The 16,518-nt window shown below is 42.9% G+C and overlaps 1 pseudogene across 1 annotated transcript; it reads right to left on the bottom strand.

Moving 5' to 3' along the window:
* Nucleotides 1-362: 362 nt before the first annotated feature.
* LOC308566256 (pantothenate kinase 1 pseudogene) lies at nt 363-2,768 on the bottom strand (annotated as a pseudogene). Its single transcript has 3 exons — nt 2,642-2,768; nt 1,969-2,024; nt 363-1,451 (listed from the first exon to the last, which is right to left on the bottom strand). The product of its transcript is annotated as a pantothenate kinase 1 pseudogene (transcript).
* Nucleotides 2,769-16,518: the final 13,750 nt, after the last annotated feature.

Here is a 16,518-nt window from a genome sequence, read left to right as displayed (position 1 = left end):
AATTCCCAAATGAATTTAAAATTACCACACTGATCAGTAAACCCCAGAACAAATATAAACAGCACTAACTTTTCAGGCCCTTCTTAAACATCATTCAACTTTTCAAAGTTAATGCTTAAAGTTGATGGGTTTAGCTGTGCTGCACAATATTTTTTTTCTTAAAAATACAGTATACAGAAAAAACTCTCGTATTCCCCATTTTGAATCATAAGCTCAAAACCCAAGAGTAGAAGATCAGCTAGAAGGATTTTAAATTATTTACAAATCCAGCAGGTGCATGTGCCATGAATGGCTTGGCTTCCGTCCCACGGTGGATGCACCTTCTCCAGCTGCGGTTCCCAGGTCTCTGTTCTCTGTTCCATCTACGGCTCATCAGTCATTTTGAACAGTTCCAACAGTGCCTCTACAGCTCCGAAGTAACCCTCATCTTCCAAAAACAGAGCTTTAGCTGTCCTTTAGACCAAATATCCATGACATGCTAGCAGCTTCATGGAAACCATACTGATTCTGAGAAAATTCCCAACAAACACACCTCTGTCGATATTCTCATTCAACGCACTCAGCCACGCAATGGAACCGATGTTGTTGGTGATGGTGACCAGTGTGGCTCGGGCGAGATCTTCCTCGCTGATGGACTCTCGCTTTTCCTTACTCATCATGTTGCCAAAGCTTGGTCCTATGGCAGATCCTTGAAGGCCAAATAGTTCGTAGTCTCCTCCATAAATGTCCTTCACCAGCTTATCAATATTGGTGCTGTCGCCTTTCGCTGCCATTACCAGAGCTTCTTCAATGTCTCACAACCAGTCAGCAAGCAACATAGGCCTAGGAATGTCCCACCTCCAAGACTGGTCCCCGTAACTTTTATAGTTGTCCTTGGAGTACACCGCCGGGGTGCTGACACCTGAGCCCGTGTTCACTGGCAGCTTTGGGTATGGTTTATCAAGGCAGTACGGCTTTTTTTGACACAATTCAGAATTTGTGGGATTTTCAAAATAGTAGCACTCCGGCTTGCCATTGAAACCAGCGGAGTCAACGTGGAGCAGGCCCTGAATCAGACAATCCAGTTCGTCCAGTTTATGGGGCTGCAGGCCCACGATCATTCTGAAGTCCTCTTCGAACTTGAAAGCCCCGCCTCCCATGGCACGGAGAGAGGGTGAAGGCTGGAGAAGTTCTTCTCGCCGCCCATCTGAATGAACAGGTGCATGGCGCAGGTGGGGAAGCGGGGAAGTGCAGGTCCCCCTTGCGCCCACACATGGTCAGGTTGCTCAGTTCCAGGTGGGCGTCTCGGATCCCGGTCTTCCCATAAGCGGTGTTAGAGGTCAAATACTTCCTGATGTGCTTCAGGCTCTCCACTTCCTCTTGTTCCTCTTGGCTGTAATATCCTTTGGTTCAAAGTAAACCAATTTAACCAGTGTTCCACCGACATCCATGCCAAACCATGGGAATGTGTGCTTTGGCCATTTTTAAACTTCATTAAAGACACCAAGAAGGAGGTAACTAGTTGAATTGAGGCTAATATTCTTGATTTAATATTTATATTTCTGCAGAACTAGAAGGCTGGCACTCAAAATGACCATAGGACTCTTGTTCACTATTGGTAGGATTTTAGCATTGGGGAAAATGCAAGGTTGGCTGTTCTCACTGGCAACATTGGTGGGTATCTCAAGGAGACATGGGAGTTCAGGGAGTCAAGATTAAAGTATCAGCTGAAACATCCAAAACAAAACAATATATCCCTGTTCTTTGGGTTTTTTGCTGAGGTAGTTATTTATCTAATATCTCTTTGGCCTAAAAACAAAACCATTAAATACAAAGACCAGCTTTTTATGACAAAGAGCAGGGTTGACATGCCATCCTAGGAATTGTGTATCTGTGTAGATTTCTGGTTACTAGGACTCTGGAAATATCTTAAAAACATGCCCACAGAACAGACACAGACTTTGGTGTCATCAGCACTCAGCTCCCCACCTCCTGTGGATGGCAGCTGGTTTCCATGCCGACATGACCCTGTCCAGAGTTCTGTTCTAAAACATAAAGTAGGGTTAATTCACCCTATGGTTCACATCCATAAAAGTTATAGTGACTGCCTGTGGTAATCATTAGTTCTAGCCACCAAATATTTCTAGTTCTCCCTCTAAGTTCATGGTATGATTGCATAAGCCAGTCCCTTTAAATTTAGATGTGATCATGTGACTTGCTTTAGTCAATTAAATCTCCAGCAAGTGCAAACAAAATGTTGAGCTTTAGCTACATGGAAACACAGACACAGAGCCTCTGGCTTCCTAAGTGAGGGTGACATGGAGCAGAGTCTCTATCAGCCTGTAATGGACAAATAGTATAAGCAAGAAATAACCTTTATAGTTTTAAACCACAAAGATTTGGGTAATTTATTGCAGCAATATAACCTGTTTTATCCTGACTGATGAAATTCCCCAAATGTTAGCTTCCCTCCAGTCTTTTGTTTCTTCCTACATTTCCTCCCTATGTTGCTCCAAGTATGCTCTCCTCCATCTAATTTCCAACTTCTCTGTTTATATCCCAATATCTACAATGTGCCTTCTGGAGCCCCAATTTTGAGCCCAAAAAATTCCCCACATCCTCAGCTTCTCCACTGAATGTGTCCTTCATCCCTGGGCCTTACCTGTATGCTGGCTCTCCTTTAGAGGTTTCTCCTCCCACAAACCTCCACCCTGAGGGTTGGGAGGTGACACTGGTATTCCCAGGTCAAGACTGCTTCTGTCTCTGAGTAAGAGTCCTTTAAGACACATGACCCCCAGCTGGATCACCCCAGGTCTTTTCTTATTTTACTGACATCTGGTCACTTCTCTTTCAGTGTGCCCTTGGGCACCTGGGTCATAGTTTCCTCTCTTCTTCAAGGAGTCCATTGAACTGTGGGTTCTGCCTGGCCTCTTACATCTTGACTTTTAATTGTTTAAAGGACCTCAGATATAAATAGTTTGCTCTTCTTCAATGCATAGCACACTCTCATCTGCCCGTGAAAGATCTACTTGTGCTTTATTTTTTTTCATTTTATTTTTTTTTAAACCATTCAACCCTGATGCTTGTACCTTTTCCCTCCCCAGCCCTTGTCATAGGCCAGCACTCTAATACACTTGATATGTTCTTAAATACTCAGGTATTCACCCTTACAGCATGAGTTTTGTGTGCTTATGTTTTTAACTTACATGTGCAATTTAAAAAGAAGAAAAACATGAGTCCTTCCTGTAAGGTCTTGTGTGGCTTCTCACAAGGTGGCTGAGATTCATGTCCCCCTTGTTATTTGAACCAGCCCCAGTGACTCTCTGTTTCTTGAAACCAAAATAACCCAAGGAACTCACTACTTCGTGGGATAACCAGTTGTGATACTTAACTGAGAACAGGATGTGGTGTCTAGACTTCCCTGGCCCATTGCTCAAGTGTCAGAACCTCTTTTGTTGTGATTGGCAAAGGACTGAATGAAGAGTGATTTGGGCCATGATTAAGGATTCAGTCTCCATATGGCTCAGTTCATTTTGCCAGATAGCAAAAGCATCCCTAACAGTAGCCTAAAATCTTGTTGTAACTCCTTTGAAATAATGACAGAAGTTAAAGAGTTTAAAGCATGCAGCTAGACTTTATTAGACAGACAGACCAGAGGGCAGAGTAAAAAGAGAAACAGACCCAGAGACACATAGGGGTTTAGTATATGCTAATGGCAGTTTTTCAAATAGAAAAGGAAAAGACAGATTAACTAATAAATTGTGTTGGAACATCATCAGGGTGGCTAATTGGGAAGAAAAATTAATTTGGATTCTTATCTTATGGCTTATAACAAAATAAATTCCAAATAAGGCCAGAAATGTATATGTGAAAAAGTTAAATTATTTGAAAAACTCATGGGAGAATTTTGGTAATAATCTCCAGTGAAGGTTTCTCTAGGCATAACACAAAAACCCAGATGACTGCAAAGAAAGATGAATTTAGCTGCATTAATTTTTTTTTAATTCCTCAATATAAACCCACCATAAACAAACTACCTTAAAATATAAACAACTTTTACAAATCATAAGAAAAAGACCATTTCCCATTTGAAAAAAAAAAAAAATGGGCAGGACTATGAAGAGTTCATAGAAAAGAGAATATAAACACTCTAAACATACAAAAATATGTTCAGGATCCCTTATAATAAGAAAAATTAAAATTATAATGGCAATGCATCATTCAGCTCACAGATGGACAGCATTAAAAGATTTTAGAAACTATACTGACAAAGACATATGGAAACAGGTACTCTCATAAATTCCTCCAGTGGGCAATTGACAATCTTTATCAAATTAAAAAATGAGCATATCCTTTGATTTCTAAGAATGTATTCACAAATATATTTAAATATGTGTGAAATTACATATATCATTTCATTAATGGGAATTGTGATTTGTCCAAATAATGCAATACTGTGCAGCTATAAAGCGTTGTAAAGCTTTTGGATCATTGATGCAGAACATATTCAGAGAAAAGAGCAGGATGCAGAACATTGTAAGAGTGGGGGAGGCGAAGGAGAGTGAAAATATATGCCTGTTTGTAAGTGCCTAGACGCTCTCAGGAAGGTTACACAAGAAACTTACAGAGGGGAAGTGAGACAGTGTGGACGTGGGAGGGAGACCTAATGTTTCACATTTACCTTTTTATACCCATTAAATATTTTAGCATGTGCATCATTATAAAATGAAATAAAATTTTAAATAACAATAATACATATCAAATGCTACCAGTTTTTTTCCAACAGAAACTTTGGTGTCCACTGAGTTGTGGTGCCAATTTCTATTGAATGTATATACAAACAAACGAAAAAGGGAAGTTTAAAAAGGAAGTAGGAAGAGACTGTAGAGAGAAGGTCTGCTTTTATTCTGGGGTTTGGTTTTTCTAGGCACTTAGTGACCAAATAATGCCTGCTTTCTCAAACAGGAGCATGAGAAATGGCTCCCTCCTGAGAGAGAGCTACATGTAGCCTCAGAGAGTGGGCATCGGGTCTCAAAGATGACATACTGATCGGTGAGAGCCAGTGCAGGTTGAGGGTGGGGGGCAGGCAGGCAGTTGGGGTTCTCTAGCCAAGACAGTCAGCAAGACCAGGGGAAAAGACATGAGCACAGGAGTTGTCGATTCCACAGTCACGCCCCAAGTCAAGGGCCAGAATGCCTGAGATCCCTCTGGAACACAGGGACCAAAAATAAACAGCAGCCTTCTGGCATGGAGAATGGAGCACCCAAAAATATAAATAAGTAACAGAAACAGGACACATCAGCTTGAAAGAGCAAAGGATAGCAGGGTGTTGTAGGAAAATAAGAGAAGAGAGAAAGGCAGAGTTTTAGCTTGGCTGAGGTATTTAGCGTGGCTATTTTGCATCTGCTGATCATATTGAGATAAAGGCCTTCAACTAGTCCTGCGCAGGTTAAGTTCACACTCAGGCTAATGACAGTGTGTTCATATTTATCCCCACTTAGAGAATGCTCAGCACACAGTTCTAAGAGCTTTGACAGATGGGACTCTCAGAGAAACACCCAGCATGTCAAGCTTCTAGTTTTCTCAGTATTGATGCCATGCTGCTGTTTAATTCTTCCTTACCCGACCCAGTATGACCCTGTCCCCCTTGCCCTTTACACATTCATTCATTCATTCGTTCGTTCATTCATTCAATGAGAATTCACTGACTACCCATTATGCCAAGCACTGTATCAAGGCCAGAGAGGCAGTGGTTAATGTGACAGATATGACCCTACCTCCATGGAGCTTATGGTTTAGGGAGGAGATAGACAGTTAAAAAGTATAAACCCAAATAAATATATAATACAAATTATGTTACATGCTATGAGGGAAAAACAATGTGCCCTGAAAGTGAAAAACTGGCAGCCTATTTTATTTTATTTTTTTAAATATATCTTTATTGATTTCAGAGAGAGGAAGCGAGAAAGATAAAAACATCAATGATGAGAGTCATTGATCGGCTGCCTCCTGCACACCCCCTGCTGGGGATCGACCCCGCAACCTGGGCATGTGCCATGACCTGGAATTGAACCCCACCTCCATCTCCTGGATCCTAGGTCAATGCTCAACCACTGAGCCACGTCCAGCTGGGCCTGGCAGCCCAGTTTAGATTGTGTGGTTAGGAACAAGGACTTCCTCAATGCACAGCTCTAGGCACAGACGTTGCACACAACAGGCATGGCATGTCCAGATGCCAGCCAGGCAGAGTGGGGCCACAAGGACTTCCAGGAGAGGGAAAGGCATGTTCAAAGGCACCAGAATAGGAAACATTTTGGCCAAGAGAAACCACTGCTAGAAATACAAAATAGAGACAGCATAGAGGAAGGGGGATGGGTGTGAGATGAGGCTCAGATTCGTGGAGAATGTGCAAGGCCATGAGAGGAAGGTGAGATTTTTATTCTAAATTCAATGGGAAGATTCAAGGGCACTAAGCAGGTGAGTGACATGATTCAATGTATACATATATTTAAGACTCTCTGGTTGCTGTCTGGAACATGGATTCGAAGAGAGCAGAATAAGAAGTGGTAACCAGTTGGGAAGCCAATGAGTCAACCAGGCAAAAGATGAAGGTGACTTGGCAAATGATGGTGGCTGCAGAAAGAGAAAAAAATTGATGGAATCAAGACATGTTTGCAGATTGAACTGACAATAATCGCTAGTAGATTGGCTGTGAGAGGTGAAGGATGACTCCAGGTTTCTGGCTTAAGCCAATGAGTAGTACCATTTATTGAGGCAGGGGAATATGGGGAGATCAGATTCAGTGGTTAGACCCAGAGTTACATTTTCAACACTCTAAACTGAAATGCTTGTGATAATTTAAGTGGAGATGACAAGTAGACAGCTGGTTCTATGAGTTTTTGTTCATATCAGAGATCTGACTGGAGATAAAACATGGGAGTTGTCGGCGTAAGGTTGCATTTAAAGCCCTGGGAAATTATGAGATCCCCAAGTTGGGGGTGGGGGGAATGTTGACAAGGAAGCTTTATTTTCAAATGTGCTGGAAATTTTTCAGTCTCCCACATATGTGGACCAATCCACATAAATTGTTTCCAGAGCAGCTGGGACCAAGTCCTCACCTTCATCTTTAACAGAACAGATAGTGAAGCTACTAACTTCTCTCCTTTCCAGCAGATGTTTGACCAACTTGGTGTTTGTGGTGTCCTGGGTTGGAGCAGAATGAATGCCTTGTCTCCCAGGCTCTCAGCTCTGTTGCATGTGCGAATCCTCAATTTATTCTCTACCTCTGATTCTGGGCCTAGTCACATGCTGATTCAAAAGCCCTTTAATTGTTTCAGGGCATAATAATCTTACACTCGAAGATGTCATGATGGTTGCAATACGAGAAATGTGAAGGCATGCAGGATCTGTTTATTCTTCTTAACTCTTCAGTTTGTCTGGGTTGCAACATATCCTGGTTTCAAGGAGAACTGAAATGCCAACAGCTTTGCTTACTAAGGTATGCCAACATCTCCCTGTGGATGTGACACCTGCACTCTTCAATAGAGAGGATTTGGTTAACTTGTCTGTCCCATCCAATAGGGCTCCCTTGTACTGAGCTGAGTTTTTCTCCAAGCCACCTCTCAGTGGGTTGAGCTTAATGATGTCCAATCTTTATCTGGTTGCCTTTGGTGTGGATACTGATCCCAAGTTCAGCCTGTCACTGTAATGGAAACCAAGGTACGTTTCACTTGATGTACAGGCCTAGGCCACCGCAACAGGATACAGCCTCCGGTTGAACCTTCTGGCCTCAGAAAAGGCTGAAGATACACCCACCCCCCTTTAGAGCATTGACTTTACCTGGTCCCATCTTTGGGGCTGTTGCTACAACTCATCCTCATCAAAGGTACCAGAGTGTGAATCTCTAGTCTGATGAGATTGTGAAGTAACAAGGCTGGTGACTTAAAAAGACCTTCAAGATGTAGAAGCTTAGTCTCTGTAACTGTCTCATAAAATCTTTCATTGGGGTGTCAGCTGCTCTATTTTACAACTCCTATCTGCAGAGCTCTATATGCATTTTATTTCTCTCAAACTTGAGGGGAAAAATTCTTTTTAAATATATCTTTATTGATTTCAGAGCGTGAAAGGGAGAGAGAGGGAGAGCAAGAAACAGAAACATCAATGATGAGAGAGTCATTGATCAGCTGCCTCCTGCAAGCCCCCAAATGGGGATTGAGCCTGCTACCCAGTCATGCGCCCTGATAGGGAATCAAACCACGATCTCCTGGGTCCTAGATCGATGCTCAACCCCTGAGCCATGCCCAGCCAGGCTTGAGAAAAAATTTTAAGAGAGTTTCTGAACATTCCTCATACAGAAGCAAAATAAATCAAAGTAGCTTGAAGACCTGATCAGTGATGAATCGTTAAACTCACCATGTACAGACAAGTCGAACTTCCCTTTAGAACTTCAGATAGCTAGCAGTCAGATCTTTGAGACACTGAAAAGAATGTCAGTGTAATAGAAGGTCTGACCTTTTCTGTCAACTGGAAAAGTCACCTGTGCATGATGGATCCAATGGAGAAAAGAGGGGGTGAAGGAAATTGTCATCATGATCAGAGCTGTGTCATGTTAAGAGGCAATTCTCCACAGTTCTCAGGCATGTCTGCATATCTTGGAGGCAAACACCACTGTGCCTTTATTCTAGACTATCTTTTCAAGAATATTAGTATAGCTGGGTCTATTAGTAGACCCAGCCTTGGAAGATAGAGAGAGTGCATTCCTCCAAATTTGTTTACTGTTTGTATAATAAAGATAGTGAATCCCTTCAGGTCAAAGTTCTGGTAGACTTACTGTCCATTAGAAAAGACAGTAAACTTGGGATTCTTCTCTTATAATGTAACCAACTACCTGTGTATGCATTACCTGGCTCTCTCGTGTCACCCTGTGGAAACTGAGGTTTGAAAAACCAATGCAAAAATGTAGACACTCTAGCTACTGCTATTGCTGTAATAAGCTGTTCTTTTCCTCTGGCAGAAGTCTTGTGTCATCTGCCAGCATCCATGAGACAAGGTTATTAGTTTGCAGGTAGAGTAAAATCTCAAACTCTTCACAATTCTTGACAGTCAGACACCTATATAGGTAATTTTAGCACAGGACTCAAGAGTAGTGTTAGCAATGTTAAGAACTGTGTTGGATCTTCCAAACAAAATTCCCTGATAGCCAGATGAAGTTCTTTTACTTCATATTGTCACGCTGTATGAACAAGTGTATATAGTATTACAATTTTTGTAAGACTAAGTTCGAAAGCTTCTTTAGGAAGTTCTTCCAAAAAGACCCAGCATTGAACAAAGTTTAGGACCCAGGCAGTAATGACCATCTCTGACAGTGGCCACACCACTGGACCAGTTGTTTTCAAGTTCCCCTCCCCTGGCAGCCAAGAACCTCACCCCACCACTACCACCAAGAGCTCTCCTTCCTTCCTCCTGACTGAGGTTGGGCTCTTCCTTGTTGCTTCTCCATCCAAAATCCTACAAATCCGCCCGCTCCCTCATCTCTGCTGTCTCTCCATAGTCCACATACTCCCCCCATCTCTTTCTAACCCTACTCCCAGCTTCCACCCTCTCCCTTTCCAATCTGAATCCTACATGGCCATCAGCATTGACGACTTTCTCATATCCCCATCACTTTCAACAGGGCTCTTAAGCCAGGCAAACTTGATGGCTGCTTGTATCTATTTGATATATTGGACTTCTCCTAAGATTCTTTTGAACAAAGAGTTCCACTGCTTTAAACCTTTTTTGGGGGGGGGGGGGAAATGCTAGCCTGAAAGAGAAACTTGCTGGAGGGGAAGAGTTTGTATCAGGAAGAAGACCAGGACGTGGTGAAACAGGGGGAGTGATGAATACAAAGGAAAGTAGTTTGGACTGGATCCTGTGGGCAGTGAACTTGATCAAAGAAGAGGTATGTTCCTGTTCCCTCTACCTAGGATGCCCTTTACCTCTTCTCCCCTGCTTAGCACAAAACAATAATAACAACATAACTATCATTTATTGAGTTTAAATGCTGAGCACTTTAATCTGTAAGGAAGGCAAGACATACAGAGATGACTGTAATTCCAGGTAGTTTGCTGTAGAGTAAGTGCAAGTGAAGTGGATATGGCATCCAGGTAAGGGATAGGAGAGTCAGAGGTGTCAGATCTGTCCCTGAGGAACTCACAGCAATTCAATGCACCCTTGGCCTCCTTGTTCTGTGGGAGGCCAGGTGGGAGGCTCTGTCCTTAGATAATGGGAAAAAGCAGGGACAGCCACCGAGTCTGGAGAACCAGCAGGGAACACACTGTAATAGCAGAACTAGATGGCCCTATGCCTTCTGAGGACCTCTTTTGGGTTATTTTCAGACCTTTTTAACCCAAAGAGAGAACAGACTAGATTTGAGCAAGCACTGTGAAGTCTGTCCCTCACAGCCGCTTCTCTGCCTGTAAATAAAATTCCAGCTAATCATTCAGAGGTGAGTCCTCACTTCACTGTCCTTATGACAGAGAAGAGGGCTTCTCTAGGGTGTGGAGAGCCAACCTAGGGTGCCCCATGCCAGAGGGTGGGCCAGTAGATAATTGAGGGCCCTGGCTCTGTTTTGCAAGCTCACTAGGGGTAGAGAGCATTGTCCCAACTTGAGAACACTTTAAACCAGTGGTTTTCAGGCTTCAGCATGCATCAAAATCACCTGGCAGGCTTATTAAACTAGAGCTGAGCCCTACCCCCAGATTTTCTAATGCAATATATCTGGGTTGGGGCCTGAAATTTTGCATTTCTAACAAGTTCCCAGGTGAGGTCAATGCTGCTGGTCTGGGCAATATACTTTGAGAGCCCAGGCTTTAAACCCAGAGCTGAGTGATTTAACAGCCTTCAATAAAAGGACTCCATAAACAACACTCCATTATTGCTGTGATGGAGCTCCTGCTCCACCTACCACTTCCCCACATTCCCCACCTTCCAGCCACAACTAACCTCTTGTGGTCCCTCAAACCTTCCCCACTATGTCACATGTCCATGACTTTGTAATTTTTAATGCAGAACCCTATAAAAATAAAATAAGAATCAACTCTAATTCTTCTACCTAGAGATAACTGCCACTGACATGCAGATGTGCCTGGTAAAAACGAATTGAGTGAGTTGCCTGCAACTTACTTTGGAGCAGAGCTTGCAAATAGATCTCTCAAGTGCCTGCTTATAATGTTCAAGTGTAAAGCAGCAACCCCCTTACCTCAGGAAGACATTCTCTCATGTACAAGGATTGCCCTCTTAATGAAAGTTTCCTAATTTTTGGAATAATATCTTGTTTTTGTGTAGTATTTTACAAAACACTTTGGCATATGTTGTCTTATTTGGGCTAGGTGTTTGCTGAATGAGGGCCCAGGACTTGCTCAAGGTCTAATCAACAGAATCAAGACTGGGATCCTGGTCTTCCAGCTCTAGGCTCTGCTCTTCCCATGTAGTGAGGTTTTCCTACCAATGACTCATCGTTGTTGCCACAACACAGTTGACCACTTCCTGAGGTCGTCTCTTGACAACAGCAATCAAACTGTCTACTGCTCCTAGCAGCTTTTTCTCCTGTAGATGCGTACCTTCCCCCACTCTACCCCCACTGTCACCTACCAAATGCCCTGAGGCAGAAACTGCAGGGAGCTCAAAATCCTCACCCCCCAAGTCACTCTCTCCTGGTTACCTCTGTGCCCTGTTGCCAGTCCCTTTCACCCCACTGCCCCATTTTCCTCCTCACTTTGAGAGGTGGTTACAAAAGGAATCTTTAGAATGAGATTCTTGGATGGCAAAGGAGGTGAAAGCCATTTGGCCCAGGGGAACTGGGAGCTACAGGCCTGGAAGACATCCACTTACTCACTGGGTGATCTAGGAAAAGAAACCCATTTCGTTATCTGTAGAATGTGGACGATAATAAGGGTGTAACACTGAGGAAGTAAGCAATCAATTTAAACAACTCTCAATATTACCATGAAAACAACGGCAAGGTCCCAAAAGTCCAAGAAGAGGTGAGCCTATGAGGTGGGAGAGGCTTTGGAGTCAGAGGGAAAAAATTACAAAGAAGGGGCTTGGAGCCCAAGAAAAGGATTATTAACAATTTTGACAAATGTGTACAATTGTGCAAGGACCACCACGATTATATAGAACAGCCCACCCCAAAAAGTCATCCAGGCTCCTTTGCAGTCAGTCCTCCCACCTACTCCCAGATCCTGGCAACAACCCATCTATTTATATCCCTTCAGTTTTGCCTTTCCAAAAATGTCATATAAATAAAGGGAACGTGCAGTATGTAGCCTTTAGTTTCTAGTTTCTTTCACTCAACATAATGCTTCTGAGATTCATCCATATTGTTGCATGTATTGATAGTTCACTGCTTTTTACTGCTGAGGATGTGCCATTGTGTGGATGTGCCAAAGCTTGTGCATTCATTTACCAGTTGAGAGACACTGGATTGTCTCCAGTTTTGAGATATTATGAATAAAGCTGCTATAAACATTTACATACAGGTCTTTCAGTAAAATGTTTATTTTTCTTGGTTTAATACTTAGGAGTGTAATTGCTGGGTCATATGATAAAAGTACATTTAAACCTTATCAGAAACCACTAAACTATCTTCCAAAGTGGCTGTATCATTTTGCATTCCCACAAGCAGTGTATGAGATTTCCATTGTTCTGCATTTCTGTCAACACTTGGTACTGTCAGTGTTTTATGTAAGCTCTATATGGGCAAGAGTTTTTATTTGTTTTGTTCACAGTTGTTTCCAAAATGCTAAAATAATGCCTGACCCAATAAACATTTGTTAAATGAAAATAAATAATGCACTAATTTTAGTTCAACAGCTCATTCATTCCCCATCTGTGTTTTTTCCCTTTTATTCAGCAACAGCAACTGGTTAAGAATCACAAAGTTGGAGAAATGGCCCTACATTTCTGTACACCCCATGCTCTGTTTAAGAAGTGCTCAAACTTGAGCATCAGAATCATTGGAGGGTGTGTTAAAACAGATTTCTGAGCCCCACCCCCAGAGTTTCTGATTCTGCAGGTCTGAGCAGGGCCTGAGGTTCTGCATTGCTAACAAACTCCCAGGTGGTATAGATGCTGCCAAGCCCAAGACCGCACTGTAAATAACAAGTGTCTAGATCAGGAAGATCTGGATGATCTAGAAGACCAGAGTTCTAAATGTCACTGCACAGTGACTACCTGTAATTAATCTATTTCCAGCTTATGTCACCTCTCATCTGTCTCTCTGCAGAATCTATTTCACTCTGATCTGCCTTAGACCCCCTACTTGAGCTTTCCCTGACACGCCCTGGGCAAATCGGGAGGGCATCAGGTGGTAACAATCAGGCCCTCAGGCCTGCTTTAGTTCTGGCTGAACTGCCTCCCAGACCCTCTGAGTACTGGCCCTCTAACTGGCCCTCCCACCAATCTCTTCAATAGCCTCAACTGTTCTCCTAATTCATTCTTCCTCCCTTCCTTCTTTCCTTCCTTCCACTACTCATTGCTTTTTAGTCACTGGAGTCCTGCCTTCATCACTTACATGGGTTTGCCCAACAGGCTTTCTGGGTCCATGGCTAGTTCAAGCCCAAAAAGCAAGTACAAGATTCACTGGTCTCAAACAGCAGCAGTGGGCTCCACCCAGCCCCACTAAAGAACCAGGAGATGCCTGGCCAATGTGGCTCAGCTGGTTGAGCGTCATCCTGTGCACCAAAAGGTCACTGGTTCGATTCCCAGTCAGTGTACCTGCCCAGGTTGCAGGTTCAGTCCCAGTTTGGGGCAAGTATGGGAGGCAACCTATCAATGTTTCTCTCTCTCTCCCCCTTCCTCCCTCCCTTCTTCTTCCTTCCTCTCTCTTCAAAATCAATAAAACCATATTAGAAAGAAAGAAAGAAAGAAAGAAAGAAAGAAAGAAAGAAAGAAAGAAAGAAAGAAAGAAAGAAAGAAAGAAAGAAAGAAAGAAAGAAAGAAAGAAAAAAGAGAGAGAGAGAGGGAGGAGAAAGAGAGAGAGGAAGGAAGGAAGGAAGGAAGGAAGGAAGGAAGGAAGGAAGGAAGGAAGGAAGGAAGGAAGGGAGGGAGGGAGGGAGGGAGGGAGGGAGGGAGGGAGGGAGGGAGGAAGGAAGGAAGGAAGGAAGGAAGGAAGGAAGGAAGGAAGGAAGGAAGGAAGGAAGGAAGGAAGGAAGAACCAGGAGACTGGAGGAAGGCTGATGGGCAGCATCTTCCCAGTGCCCAGTGTGAGCAGAGTCCTGAAGGTTCTGCAGCAGAAGCAGGGAAGCACACCTATGGAGAGACCTGGAATAGAGAGTCTGCGATGGAAACCAGAGGCATAAGAAGTTTATAGGAGCAAAGAGAGGGTAATATAGGACAAAAGGTTAGAATGCAAAAGACTGGGAGTCTAGACCTCTAAAGCTTGCCAGTTGCAAATGATCCTGTGAGGGACACCAAATTTTCATTGCCCAGACCAGTGGTGTAGACAATATTGTCTATTTCAGATCCATTCCTGGCGTCTTTCTTATCTTGACCTCTTCAACTGCTTGGCTCAGAGACCCAGCCCTCTCTTGGATTCCCGTGCAGCTGACACACACAGGATTCAGGTCTTATACCAGAATATACACTGGCTGCCCTTTGGCATCTGTGGTTTGGAGAGTGTAACCTTTAATTCTGCACAGTCTTATTTTCTATCAATGGCCTGTTTTTCCAGGTCAGGTGTAAACTTGTTAACGCAGGACCACCTATAACATGAGCTAACTTTTTAGCCTAATCCCCTTATTTTGTTTAATCTTTACAGCATCAAAGGAATCACTTAATGAGATTTAAGCTAGGAAATCTTAATGTTAGAATAGAATAATTAAAGTGTTTATGGATCAACTCTTAAGACCCTGTGATATGCTTTAAAATACTCCAAAAAGAAAAGTCAAAGGAACATGTAAACAAGAACAGCAAAAATTGATGGTTATTGAAGCTGAGTACTGGATTCAAAGGGCATTCATTAGTTGATTCTCTCTACTTTTTAAATGTGTTTTTTTTTATTTTCCATAATAAAAAGTTCAAAAAGAAAAAAACAAAATGATTCAAATACATCCTGCAAGAATTCTGGAATTCTCCACCCATACTCTTTTAGAGGTTAAAGGGGAATTATTTTAGTGTCCCACATCCACATGTAGATTTCCTTTTTTTGACATCCTTTAGTTCAGCCCAGTGGTTCTTTTTCTGGGGAGGAGGGTAAACTAGACATAACATAAAATTTCTCATTTTTAACCATTGTTAAGTGTACAATTCAGTGGCATTCATTACATTTGCAAGGTTGTGCTGCCATCATTAGTGGCTCTTTTTCTTTTCTTTTCTTTTTTTTAAAGTGGCTCTTAAATGTTAAATGTTAGTGTGCAAAAGAATCCCTAAACAGGGTAGTATATGCACATCATGGACTTTAAATTTCATGAGCTAACACAGGCCACCGAAGGGAATTTTGACAATAGGGACATTTTATTTTAAGAGATGACACCACTCCCACCCTATCCGCCCCCCGCCCCATGAGATTCCACTCCTCCCTGGAGTGTCTGGCTCTGAGCTGAGGCCTTGAACTCATCCCACACCCCTCACAGTTAGGACAGGGAGGTCCTGAAGTGGAAACTGCATATTCACTTTGCCTGCTAGGCTCTGCCTTCCCGGGGGGGGGGGGGGGGGGTGAACCCTCTGCCCCCACGCTCTCAGCAAGTCCATCCTCACCCCCCATACTGCTGCTCAAACAACAGCCTCCCCATCCATGAACAAGAAGTCCTGGGCTCACAGAGCACCTGCTTTTTACCTCACTTGGCAGCTGTCTGGCTTTGGGGCCAGGTTAAGTCTGAGCCAAGCACAATTTGCAGACCTGTTGGCCCATCAGAACCAGTGGGAAAAAGTACCCATTCCTGGGCCCACCTCAGAACCACTGAAGCCAAATTGCCAAACGTGGAAGAACTTTAAAAAGCCTAGGTGATAGAGTTTGGTGAACCAGGGGCAGAATGGGGCGAGATCAAGTTAGATTTGGGCAAGGGCTGGATCACTCAGGGTCTTGAAGGCCCTGTTAAAGAGTCTGGATTGTATTCTGTTCAAATTTCCTCTTTAATGAACTAGGAGGCAGGGAGATATTCTATACTACCAGCCTGCATAGTTTTCAGCAAAGCTACTCTGTGATGATTGACAGTTGTAATAATAATAGCAATAATAACAACAAAGATAACTAACATTTATTATTTATTTTGTTTCCACCAAGGGCATTCTCCATCACATTGTAGAACATACACTTAGAAATGGATGCAGTTTTCAACCATTATTTGATCATATCTTTGCCTCTGAGGCTGAAACCAGAAAATAGAAAGGTCAGGGGCTCTGAGCTATATTCATGTATTTAGAACCTGTGACTTACAGCCACCTCCAGGGTGAGGGTTGGTAGGAACAATCCAGCAGATTGGAGACTACTTTCAAGCAAGTAAATTCTGGTGCATATTAGTCCCAATACAATAGACTTTATTTTATTTACTTTAAATG

Source organism: Miniopterus schreibersii, assembly GCF_964146895.1.
Source record: "Miniopterus schreibersii genome assembly, chromosome: 13".
In the NCBI taxonomy this organism is placed as follows: Eukaryota; Metazoa; Chordata; class Mammalia; order Chiroptera; family Miniopteridae; genus Miniopterus; species Miniopterus schreibersii.
Note: the sequence above shows the minus strand (reverse complement) of the source record. Positions and strands in the feature narration are given on the sequence as shown.